The sequence below is a fragment of the Diabrotica virgifera genome, chromosome 8, assembly GCF_917563875.1.
Source record: "Diabrotica virgifera virgifera chromosome 8, PGI_DIABVI_V3a".
Lineage (NCBI taxonomy): Eukaryota > Metazoa > Arthropoda > Insecta > Coleoptera > Chrysomelidae > Diabrotica > Diabrotica virgifera.
Window position 1 is genome coordinate 78,725,973 of NC_065450.1, and position 13,645 is coordinate 78,739,617.

General features: G+C 31.4%; 1 protein-coding gene across 5 annotated transcripts in view; it reads left to right on the forward strand.

Moving 5' to 3' along the window:
- LOC114336592 (voltage-dependent T-type calcium channel subunit alpha-1G) overlaps positions 1–13,645 on the forward strand; it is a 171,811-nt gene that overhangs the window by 63,861 nt on the left and 94,305 nt on the right. The gene's annotated exons all lie outside the window — the stretch shown is intronic.

A 13,645-nucleotide genomic window follows, 5' to 3' on the forward strand; every position in this document is an offset into this window, starting at 1 on the left:
TAAAAATAAATCGAAAATGAAAATTTTAAATTTGTGAATTTTATATTTTCATCCCTTATACCAGTTTTACCAAATTTATATTTTATGCTTGTATATATTAAGGGTTTAGGCGCAAAATTTCCAACGAATCCTTTTTAAATGCATTAATTTTTTTCGAATCCTGAGAAAACTAACAATAGTCCAGGGCGGATCTGTTTTGAGATGGACGTTGAGAGGTGACTCAAATTTTTTGCAGAAATTGCTTGAAAATAAATCAAATAATAATATTTGAGTTATCCTCCCTCTCAAAAAGGTCCGGAACATTGTTTAAATAATCAAAATGTCAAGAATTGAAGAAAAAATTCGATTTTTTTCTTCGTTTTTTGATTATAACTTTAAAAGTATTCATTTCCGAGAAAAGTTGTACTGACATAAAAGTTGCGTAATTCAATTTACTACAATATAGAATTGGTTAAAAATTTAAAAAATAGTTACCCTAGTTGCAAAATAGCAATAATTGCGAAAAAACCATACAAAAACAAGTATTCGCATTTTACGTTTTTCAACCATTTATGCTACACTTAGGACCTTCATATTTTACCCGGAAAAACTTTATGATACAGTAAAACAATATCGTAAAATTTCATTAAGATTGGTTTAATAGATTTTGCAAAATAAATTTTGAAATACAGCTTTCGCAAAAAAAATTCATTTATTCAAAATGTTACAGGACTGAAAATAAAGCATATAGCAAGCTGAATTTTTTTTGCTTATAGAAGTGTACTGTACCTTTCATTTGCAATTTTCAAAATTAAAATTGATTAATTACCACGGCGTCAGAAAATTTTTGAAATATACAATAATTTTTGGTGCTACGCGCAGGGCAGCGGTGTTCGATTCACACAGGTTGATTTCCACCAAAATTTCTTCCAATCTTTATCTAATATATTATTTTCTTACTCTATATTTTGTTGTATTTTAATTTTTTAATTTTTTGTTTAACCAATTGCATATGTTTAAAAATAATAAACTTTTATTATTTAAGTTAAAATATATGAACAAAGAAAGTTTTTGCTAATTAAAGTGTTATTTCAAAGGATAGAATATGTGTTTTTATTTTGCAATAAACAAATTTATTTATTTATATCGAAATGTCATAAAAATTAAAATGGCTCAATCATTATCAAAGGTCATTGGAATGCCCAATCAGAGCAACCTATCCGCTGTCCTGCGCGTAGCACCAATAATTAATGTGTATTTAAAAAAATTCCTGAGGCCGTGGTGTTAAACGATTTTAATTTTACAAAATTGAAAATCAAAGGTACAGTACACTTCTATGCGCAAAAAATTTTTCAACTTGCTATCTGCTTTATTTTCAGTCCTGTAACATTTTGAAAAAATGAATTTTTTTTACGAAAGCTGGATTGCAAAATTTATTTTGCAAAATCTATTAAACCGATCTGAATGAAATTTACAGTATTGTTTTACTGTATCATAAAATTTTTCAGGGTGAAATATGAAGGTCCTAAGTGTAGCATAAATGGTCGAAAAACGTAAAATGCGAATACTTGTTTTTGTATGTTTTTTTCACAATTATTGCTATTTTGCAACAAGGGTGACTATTTCTTAAATTTTTAACCAATTCTATATTGTAGGAAATTTAATTACGCAACTTTCATGTCAGTAGAGCTTTTCTCGGAAATTAATACTTTTAAAGTTATAATCAAAAAACCAAGAAAAAAATCGAATTTTTCCTTAATTTTTCGATATTTTGATTATTTAAACAATGTTCCGGACCTTTTTGAGAGGGAGGATAACTCAAATATTATTATTTGATTTATTTTCAAGCAATTTCTGCAAAAAAATTTGAGTCACCTCTCAACGTCCAAATGTACTAAAATTTTTACAGATGCGCCCTGGTCTACAAGTATTTTTGAAAAATTTAAATGCAGAATGAACGATTACAATATTACCGAGGGCCGAAAGTCCCTGAAAACTTCTATAATGTTTATTTTAATCAGTTACAAGGGTGAAGAAAAAAGATAAATTTTAGTGTGGTTTTAATTTCAAATATCTCATTCAAAAGAAACTTTTTGTTTATTCTAAGGAACTTTCGGCCCTCGGTAACATTGTAGTCTTTCCTTCGGTGTTTAAATTTTTCAAAAATATTTATTATTTTTCTTAGGATTCGAAAAAAATTACATTTAAAAATCATTGTTCCAGAATTTTGCGCATATGCTCTTAAGATATGGAGTTTTATCATAAATGTGTTTTTAAATATACATCTGTATAGGCGGATCGATTCAGATTATGAGCCTGCTTCTAAGTCTTGTATTCTAGTGATGTTGATTATAGTTACTTTCGAGTATTCGTTACAAATCGTTACTTTTGTATAAAGTAATCATTTACAGTATTCGTTACTTTGATTACTTTTGTTACATTTGTATTTGAGTACCGGTAATCCTATCGAGAATCGCATTTCTCAGTAACATATTTTGTATTAGTATTAGTAGGATACTTTGATCACTATAATTACTTTTGTATTGGAGTACCGGTAATCATATCGAGAATCGCATTTCTCAGTATTTCGTATAAGGATAAGATCCGATATAACAACGACCTTCACCGATCTATTTAATGGGTAGAAATTAAATGATATGTTATCTATTATGTTAAAAATTATACAAATTATTTAAAAAAAAAATAATTTTGTCCAGACTAACTAATATTTACTAATTTGTACTAAATTTTTTGGCCCGGGCAGATAATATTTAAGATTTTTGGATCATAACAATAAAATACACATAGACCAAGGCATTTAGGAAAAAATAAATGATTTTTAGGGACATAGTGAAACAGGAAAAGTTTTCAATAAAACAATGGGAAATTCATAATTGCAGTAAAAAATACATCCAAAAGTACATAAACATGTCAAAATCAGTATAATAAGGGCCAGACTTTGTTATTCGGAGGTTTTTGGGATCACTGAACACGACTACGCAATCAGAATCAACCTCCGAAGCACCTGGTCCCCAGGGTTACTGCTTAGGTACTTCATCTATAGTTTCGAGAGTTTTGGCACTTAATTGATGCAAACAATTACTAGAGGACTAACAATACTAGCATGTATAGCTTGCTTAGGACACTGATGATGCTCTCTTTAGAGCGAAAACGTTCTGTCTTTTAATGTAGGCCTTTACTGGGGTTTTAAATAAATATACCTTTTACACAGAAGATTTTCTTCAATTTTTTTAATTACTAGAGGGATTTTGGGATTGCTGAACACGAATACTTCATTAATTTTTAAATATAGTAATATTTAAAAATATACTTATTCCTGTATTTTTAATGTTAAATGTTCTGGTCTAATAAACACAATGCCATACCAATTAAAGTTGATGATTATAGTCTACAAATATTATCATTTCTACATTTTTTCCGGTCAATCTAAGGTATTTTTTTCTAGGCCTTATAAGAATAGTGTGTATTTATTATTAAAATCTAATGTTTTGCATTTTTATTTTTAAAGGAACGAACATCTATGAAATTCTGTGAATGATCTACCTCCACAAATCGTATAGACATCTGTTTCTGGGTGCATGCTTTCATGCTTTGTTAAATGATATACCTCCCTCTCATGGAATAACACTCATGGAATACCGGTCCGATTCCGATATCAACCGATTGTAGATACAATACTCAAATAGGTACTCGCTCTGATACGATTGGTACGAAGTAACGAAGTAATTAGAGTAATCAAAGTAATCAAAGTAACCATTTGTCTCTCTGAATAGTAATCGTTACTTTCGGTATTCGTAAGTAACGAGTACTTTGTAACGAATAGTTACTTTTTCAACATCACTATTGTATTCAAGTATCAAGGAGCTGCAGTGCCTCTTCATTGTGATGGAAGTCGCTTTTATTGCTTTATTGCATACCTCATGATCTCTTGTTTTCTTGTTGAGACCTTCAGACCTTCAGAATAGTTATATTATATTAATATTAGTTTTAGCTCCGCACCCCAATAGTTATTTACACAAGCACTTGAAAACAGAAGGAATAAAGATACATAAATGGTGAAAATATAAATAACATTCGTTATACCTAAGATACAGACACTATCACTGAAAGTGAGAAAGACCTGCAGACGCTACTAAACACAATTTCTGAAACTAAGTAACAGTTTGGTTTAACAAAAATAAACATAAAGAAAACAAACACCATCACTAAGCGTAAGAGGGGTAAAGTCATAAAGAGAATCCAGATAAAAAATAAGGTTATTGAACAAAAGTGGACAAAACGAAATACTTTTGGTTCTGGATTACTGAAGTCTTAAAAAATCTTTTCTGCAAATCCGATATCGGATGGTAAAATCTTATATCCACTCTATTCTCTATTCTTCTTTGTGGTGCCGAAGCTTGGACTATTAATATTGACTTAATGAAAAATCTGGAAACTTTTGTGATATTGAAAGGGTTAAGAAGAATGTTGAAAATACCATGGACCGACCATATTACGAACGAAGTGGTGTTACACAGAATTGGAAGAGTCAGGGAGCTTTTGACCAATATTAAAAGGCGAATGACAGAAAAATTGGGATACTTAGAAATGATAAGTACGAGTTGTAGCTGATTATGAAGGATAAAATAGAAGGAAAAAGAGGTGCTGGTAGACGACAAATATCCTGACTGAATAACATTCGCGACTGGACTAGGTTAAACACAGACGGTTTTAATAACAGCAGAAGATAGAGACGAATTTGCAATGGTTATAGCCAACCTTATAGTTGGCTCCAGAAGAAAAAGAATCCCAATAGTTACACTTCATAATTTCTGACTGGTTTTAGAATTTGTTTTTAAAGTTTATTATACAGGATGAGTGAGAAGGAACGCACCAAACTTTAAGACTGTATAATATACGTAATAATAACTAAAAATAACTAATATGTTGTTACTCGATTTTCATTTGTTTCCGAGATAAGGGGTGCCATAAATATGTGTGATGTTAATGCCTTCTGGTCCGAATTAACTAAAACTCGGTTTTTCCGGTAACATTATATTTAAATCGAACTATCGATGATTCAACCATAAGTTATTTACAATATTAACGTGACCTATCCTAAACGTGAATACTTGCTAATTACAACAATAATCATAATCTCTTTCTCGCCCGAGTTAATGTTTGTATAAACCTTTAAATAATAACAAACATGACAATCCAATGTTACTCGCGGTTATTGAATCTAAGAAAAGATACTACATCGATTAATGACTTCGAATGAGTTTTAAACATATTTTATACAGAAAAAAAAAATAGTACGCCACTGAGATATTTCAAATCAAAAATTATTTTTAAATTCCCCGTTCAATTTCTGATAAACAATTTTTCTTCTGCTTTTTTCATACGACGCTTCGTTTTCATGCAAAAAATAAAATATCAACGTTTACACAGAATTCGACGAAGTTTCTATATGAATGTGTAGAAAATTATGTAATTCAAATACTTTGTAAGCATAAAGATATTTTTTTTGCATGAAAACGAAGCGTCGTATGAAAAAACCGGAAGATAGATTGTTTCTCAGAAATTGAACGGAGAATTCAAAAATAATTTTTAATTTGAAATATCTCAGTGGCGTACTATGTTTTTTTCTTTAAAAACTTTCAGACCATTACCTGTACGCGCGCCAATGGTAAATATAAAATTCGTAATTGTATCTCAAAAATTGCGCAATAACTACGTATTAAAACCCACCAAATTTCATTTGCAATTATCAATCGGTTTTTGAGCAATAAATAAATCGTTAGTTTGTAAGAGAAATTTTAACAGCCCGTATCTCGGAAACAAATGAAAATCGAATAACAACATAATGAGTTATTTTTAGTTATTATTACGTATATTATACAGTCTTAAAGTTTGGTGATTTCCTCCCCACTCACCCTGTATATTGACAACTTGGATTTCCTTCCAAGTAACTAATATTTTTTTTATATTTGATGTTTTTTTTTGTTTTTAATGTGATCTTCCATTTAATACCAAACATAGTCTACTTACATTATCATTCTTTGAATTAACTACATATTGACTTACTTGTAAAACCGGCTAACTCCACACTTTAAAAATAATAATACACCTTTTTAGTATTAAAAATATTACTTATATTAAAAGTATTAATGCTTAGTTTTTATATTAAGGTGATACAGTAGCGATCAACAGGTAGCCAAAACGCGTTCCAAGATTGCGGCTATAATTTTGAATATTTGTTCGAGATATTTGGCACACGTATTCGTAATATAATAAAGAATGGCGGTACAGAGCCCAATTTGAAAAATATATTAATATGTGGAAATTACTCTGTAATTAAATACAATATTAAAAAAACGAGCCTATACCGCCATTAAGAAGAACAAAAAAATACACTTTCTTCAAATAAACTGTTTTATCCGATGCCTAGATTTTGTGGCATTTTAGAACTACTAATGAAATAAAAAAATTTAGTAGTTCCAAAATGACATAAAATCTAGGCATCGGATAAAAAAGTTTATTTGAAGAAAGTGTACTTTTTTGTTCTTCTTAATGGCGGTACAGGCTCGTTTTTTTAATATTGTATTTAATTACAGAGTAATTTCCACATATTAATATATTTTTCAAATTGGGCTCTGTACCGCCATTCTTTATTATATTATGAATACGTGTGCCAAATATCTCGAAAAAATATTCAAAATTACAGCCGCAATCTTGGAACGCGTTTTCGCTACCTGTTGATCGCTACTGTTTCCTCTTAACATTAAACACAATCCAATGCACATGCATGATGAATATTTTCAATGCCTCATTAAAATTGTTGAAGGCAATTTATTCAAAAAATTTAAAGGCTAATGGTCTATTCATACTACCGCTCCGCTCTCAGTTCGATAGAGAGTTCGATAGATTTAGAGGTTATGAATTTTGACCTATGTAAGAGCTATGACCTTGTAAACAATACGTAAACTTGTGTAATGCATGGGCGTGACTCATAGCTCTTGTCAAAATCCATTACCTCTACATGCATATACGCTCAGGTATCGCTCCAATCTTTATTTGTTAATCAGGGAACACATGGGCACCGGCAGCGGGGTGTAAGAGGGTGCCATTGTACCACCCTATCCGCAAAGAAAATACATAGCTATACATGTATAGTTATATATTTTATTTTGGTTAATTATTATATGTATGTATATATTTCAATGACTGACAATGACTCAATGGACCTAAGAGCTGGACATTGAAGCAAGAACACATAAATAAGCTACAGTCATTTGAAATGTGGTGTTATAGAAGGGTGCTTAGAATAGAACGGACACAGAAAAAAACACTGAAATATTGAGAGAAATGGACAAAGAATGCGAAATAGTAAACACAATCGCAGACAGTCCATGACTGGTTTCTGACTGATTTCTGACTGATTCGCATGTGCAGTTCCGTTTGCAAGCGCTTCAAAACGGAACTGCGCATTCGAATTAGTTAGGAACCAGTCAAGGACTGTCTGCACGAACAAAGCTATTAAAAATAAGAAAGTTACAATATCTGGGACACGTAATGAGGGGAGAGCGATATGAAATGCTAAGACTGATAATACAGGGAAAGATAAGAGGCGAAAGGAATATAGGAAGAAGGAGAGTGTCATGGTTGAAGAATTTAAGGGACTAGCTTTAATGCAGTTCAATAGAACTTCAGAGCAGCGGTAGATAGAGTAAAGATAGTGATGATGATATCCAACCTCAGATTAGGAGGCGGCACTTAAAGAAGAAGAAGATATATTTCAATGCATCCTGCTGAAAACAATCCTGGTCCATGGGGAAGGCAATCCGACAGGTTTCCGAAGTCTATCCAAAACAGGAAGAGGCAGGTTCAGTTTTATTTAACTTTATAAATATTAATTATAAAGTGGAATTTGAGCGAGAGCATCATTGTGAACGAGTTCATTGGTTTCTCAGGTGAAAATATTTGAACCTAAGCATACCTTTGACAGATCTATTGTATGAACAAACTCTTAAGTGATTATAAGAGTGTGTTTGAATTGCATTTTTCTGAAGGCAATTTAAATCTTTGTATAAATGTAAATACGTTAAAAAAGAAACTTAACAGTTGCAGCTTTCGCATATGAGCAGATTTCTAATCAAAAGCTTACTTTACTAATTTGTAACAGAGTGCATTGGTTTATGTTTATAAACCATTATCAGCACAGCATTATACTTCACCACTTCTTAATATATTTTGCTTGCTCACCTATTATAAGCATTTAAGTAAGGTAAGTTAGCATCTTCCAGTTGAAAAAAGTTCTTAATTTTTGGCATGATAATTTTGGATTGATATTTTAAATTCTTGGAGTTAGCTGTTTTGCATTAAGTTATATCCTTGTTTGCTTAACGTTATTGCTGGATTGGTAATTAAAATATGTTGTGTTTATTTCTTGTAAATATGTACTTACTATGATCACTTAAAGTAAAAAAGAAATATACCTACACGCTGAGAAACAAGGACAGAAAGGCAAGAACAGATAAGCGGGATATTTTGAAAAATAACTAGAGCTTTATAAAGACCTCTATTATGGTAAAAGACCACAAGGACTCTCATAAATCAAGAATCTGCAGTACTTTTACCCATTATTGTCAGAAGTAACAGCAGCTTTAAAGGAAATGAAGAACTATCCTTCGCCTGGTGATGATGGACTCGTTATTGAGGCAATAAAAATAGAAGATATTCTACTAAAATCACTAAGCGAACTATTTAATAAATGCTTACATGATGCTACGATTCCAAAATACTAAAACCATGCAGTAATGGTCTTTTACATTGTGGTCACATGCAGTGATCACAAAAAAGTGATACTACTAATTTAGAAAATTATAGACCCATCAACTTTTTGACACGTATGAAAATATAATGTACGAATTCTTTATGAAAATCTTAATTAAGCGACTAACACCTAAACTTGATTTCTATCAGCTTAAAGAACAGTCAGGCTTCAGGGTAGGATATGGCACAAATAGCAATTTGCATCCTATTGTCGTTGACAATAATACCATATAACAGACACTTACAAATATCTGGAACACGAGATGAAAATAAGCAGAGATAATTAAACACACAACATACCAAAATGAATCGACCTACACGGCCAACGTTTAGCAAACTAAGCCATATTATAAGAAGTTCAATTCCCAGGTACTTCAAGCAAAAGGTTTAAACCCAATGTGTTTTGCCCGTACAAACTTATGGGCCAGAGACTTTAACACTGACGCAAAAATCCGCAAATAAACTCAGAGTTACCCAAAGAGCCATGAAACGTTAATACTGGGCGTGAGCCTTTGAAACCATATAGCAAATCAACAAATCAGGAAAAGATCAGAGACTTCATCGAAAGAATCACAACGCTGAAGTGGAACTGGGCAAGTCACTTAGCCAGAACACAATATGTACGGTGGACAAGACAATTCATGGAATGGGGTACTAACTGTCTAGAAGAGAAGAGGGATACTGGCTACTAGTGATGTTGAAAAAGTAACTATTCGTTACAAAGTACTCGTTACTTACGAATACCGAAAGTAACGATTACTATACAGAGAGGCAAATCGTTACTTTGATTACTCTGATTACTTCGTTATTTCGTACCAATCGTATCAGAGCTAGTAACGACTATTGTATCTACTATGATTACTTTAATTACTCTGATTACTTCGTACCAATCGTATTAGAGCAAGTAACGACTATTGTATCTACTTTGATTACTTTGATTACTCTGATTACTTCGTACCAATCGTAGCAGAGCGAGTAACGACTATTGTATCTACTTTGATTACTTTGATTACTCTGATTACTTCGTACTTCGTGAAGGTCGTTATTATATCGGAATACCTATACAAAATACCTACCTACTAAGAAATGCGATTCTCGATATGATTACCGGTACTCAAATACAAAAGTAACAAAAGTAATCATAGAAATCAAAGTAACTAATACTGTAAATGATTACTTTATAAAAAAAGTAACAATTTTTAACGAATACTCGAAAGTAACTATAATCAACATCACTACTGGTTACAAGCGGCCAATTGGAAGAAACTGAGGAAGGCATATGTCCAGCGGTGGATGAGATTGGTGATGAATGGTGATATTGTAAAAATTATTTTGTGTTTTAACTTTAATTTCTTTGTTTGATGTTTATTCGACATACTTTATTATTTCTTTATTCTAAAGTCATATTATTTGTATGAGATGTCACAGTCAGAATAAAGTTAATTGTAGCTGTTTCTATCTACAGTTTTCATTTATTATAGTTATTTCTTATGTTTCTTTCCTTCAGCGGGAAATAACTCCAAACATAGGCTCCATAACGAGGGTACAACAAGCAACCCACCAAAGATATGTGATATTTGTAATTGTTGTTTGAAATCTAAATAAAATATTATTTGTTATAGTTTTAATTTACCAAACGCCGATCATCAAAAATTTCATTGAATTTAAGACATTTCTAATTAATATTGAGTTACTCTATAATTTACACATGGAATTATGGAATACAACTTAAACAAAAAAACTCTAAGCAAACACACTATAAAACTAATCTAAACAATTGAAACACTTCAAAAACAATTTCTATGTGGGAGAAACTACAAGATCAATAAGCATCAGGATAAACGAACATAAGACATACACCAAAAAGGGAGATTTCGACAAATCACAGATATGCAAACATACCTGGGCCAATGAACACAGGGTACAATGGAAAGATGCATCAAGAATCATAAGAAGACACACATGAAAAAGAGAAAAATCAAAGAAGCAGCCCTCATCCTACTAAATGTAGAAAATGTTTAGAAGCAGGACGCAGAGAGCTTTGGTTGTCAATACTTAAAGAAGTGCGCAACACGAATATACCAACAATAGCGGATCAGAAATTGTGAAAGGCACGTCTTCAATCATACACAATATAATATATGCAACACATAATGTACAATTAACTAGTTTTGATGGGAAATAAACCACAATTTTACTAAAAAAATTATTTTATTAACGTTTCGACGCCCAAATCGGGTGTCGTTGTCAAAATACAAAAAATATTAATGAATTAAACAACAATGCTGTTGCTTAGTAAAAAAAATTTTCTAATAATTTATTTAATATGACTCATTTATATCGGCAATTCAGACATATATTATACATTTTAAAGTAGAAGACTTTAAAATGATATTGCCAATAATAATGAGTTGCGTTCCTGGGACGACTTTATTGAAAGATAGTTCATTCGATTACATGAAATCAACCCCAACTCAAGAATATCCATCACAAAAAAATCATAACATGTGATCTGTCTTTAAAAAGACAACCTCATGCAATGGTAACAGTAAAATTCTCGGGCTAGAGATTCCATAGTAAATCACGAGGGAAAACCAGGAAAAAACCTCGTGATACTATCCCGTGATCGTAACGAGGTTTTTTCCCTCGTGATTTACTATGGAATCTCTAGCGCGAGAGTTTTACTGTTACCATTGCATGTGGTTGTCTTTTTAAAGACAGATCACATGTTATGATGTTTTTGTGACGGATATTCTTGATGTAATCGAATGAACTATCTTTCAATAAAGTCGTCCCAGGTACGCAACTCATAAATATTGGCAATATCATTTTAAAGTCTTCTACTTTAAAATGTATAATATATGTCTGAATTGCCGATATAAGTGAGTCATATTAAATAAATTATTAGAAGAATTTTTGTACTAAGCAACAGCATTTTTGTTTAATTCATTAATATTTTTTTGTATTTTGACAACGACACCCGATTTGGGCGTCGACACGTTAATAAAATCATTTTTTTAGTAAAATGGTGGCTTATTTCCCATCATAACTAGTTAATTGCAAAAATGTCACAAGAAAATAGCTTCAGAACAACATAATATACAACACAATACGAACATTCCCATACACAGAACCGCATAAAGCAGATAGAAATAATGCAGAAACACATAGAATAATCAGAAAAGGGCATCCATCCTCATATCTTTTCAGCCAAAGTATGGATGTTGCCTACATCACCATGGGCATGTATATTAACCTCAATTTTAATAACTCATAATGCCGGGAAATGGAAGAAACACGTTCAAACCCCCAAAAAATACATCCAAAAACCCATCTAGTTTTTGGGGTATTTGAACGTGTTTCTACCATTTTGGAATGTTTTAAAGGACTCAGTTGCTTTGAATTATAACCTATAATTTTTTTTTAAAATATAGTTTTTTATAAAATACACAAAATAAAAAATAGACTTGTAACCATATCCAAAAAAAGTTATACGCTTTTTTCCAAAAAAAAATTAAAATGCATTGTGTTGTGCACACACAATCTACTAGACAAGGCGGAAATGGCGGGTTCGTTGGGAAAAATATTCCCATGAGATATTTTTGCATAATCACATTCGTGATACATCCCAGAATAAGGTTCAAGAAGTCGCCCACGTGAAAAGTGGGCCAATTGTTTTTTAACAATTTTTTTTTAATCAAATTGCAAGAATCAATATTTTTGGCCCGAACAATTTTTTCTTTAATTTTTTGGACCATTCTGGACAAAAAAGATCTCTTATAATTTTTCTCTAAAGTTGATCGTTTTCGACTTATAAGCAATTTAAAATTTGAAAAACGCGAAAATGGCCATTTTTAAGACTTAATAACTCTGTCAAAAATTATTATTTTGAAAGTCAGAAAGTGACTAAGTCAAAGTTTAAAGTCGCCGTTACATGATCCTGAAGAAATCTGTGTCATTAATTTACTACTAAGCTGTTATTTTTAATTAATAACAATGAGTGGTTAGATCGTATTGACGCTGCTGTAAATGTGAGTGCGAGTAAGATGCACAATTATTGGACTGCTGGAATGACTTCTCTCTCGCACTCAGCATTTACAGCCCCGCACACGTGCATGGCGCTTATTATTATTACTTAAAAATAACAGCTTAGTAATAAAATAATCACAAAAATTTCTTCAGGATCTTGTAGGCGGGGCTTTAAACTTTAATCTAGTCATATATTGACTTTCATAATAATAACTTTTAACCGAGTTATTAGGCTTTGAAAATCGCCATTTTTCGTTTTTTTTCAATTTTAAATTGCTTATAAGTCGAAAACGATCAACTTTAAAGAAAAATTATAAGAGATCTTTTTTGTCCAGAATGGTCCAAAAAAATTAAAGAAAAATTTTTCGGGCCAAAAATATTGATTCTTACAATTTGATTAAAAAAAATTGTTAAAAAAATTGGCCCACTTTTCACGTGGGCGACTTCTTGCACCTTATTATTGGATATCTCACGAATGTGATTATTTAAAAAAATCTCATGGGAATATTTTTCCCTTCGAACCCGCCGTTTTCACCTTGTCTATACGGGTCTATAAAAATAGAGATATTTTGTAAAAGTCTCAGCTATACTTGTGCATTTTTTGAAATTTTTATTTATTATGAAAAATTTATTGCATCCCACCTAAAAAAAAATAAAAACGAAAAAATGGCGTTTTTAGCGGTGAGGTGAAGGGAAAAAGTGCTGCATGGTTATAAGTCTTCTTACATAGAAAGTAAAAAATGAAAAAAAATGAATTTTGGGTACCCTTTATCCCATATGCTGTCTATCTAGGTAGTTTAAC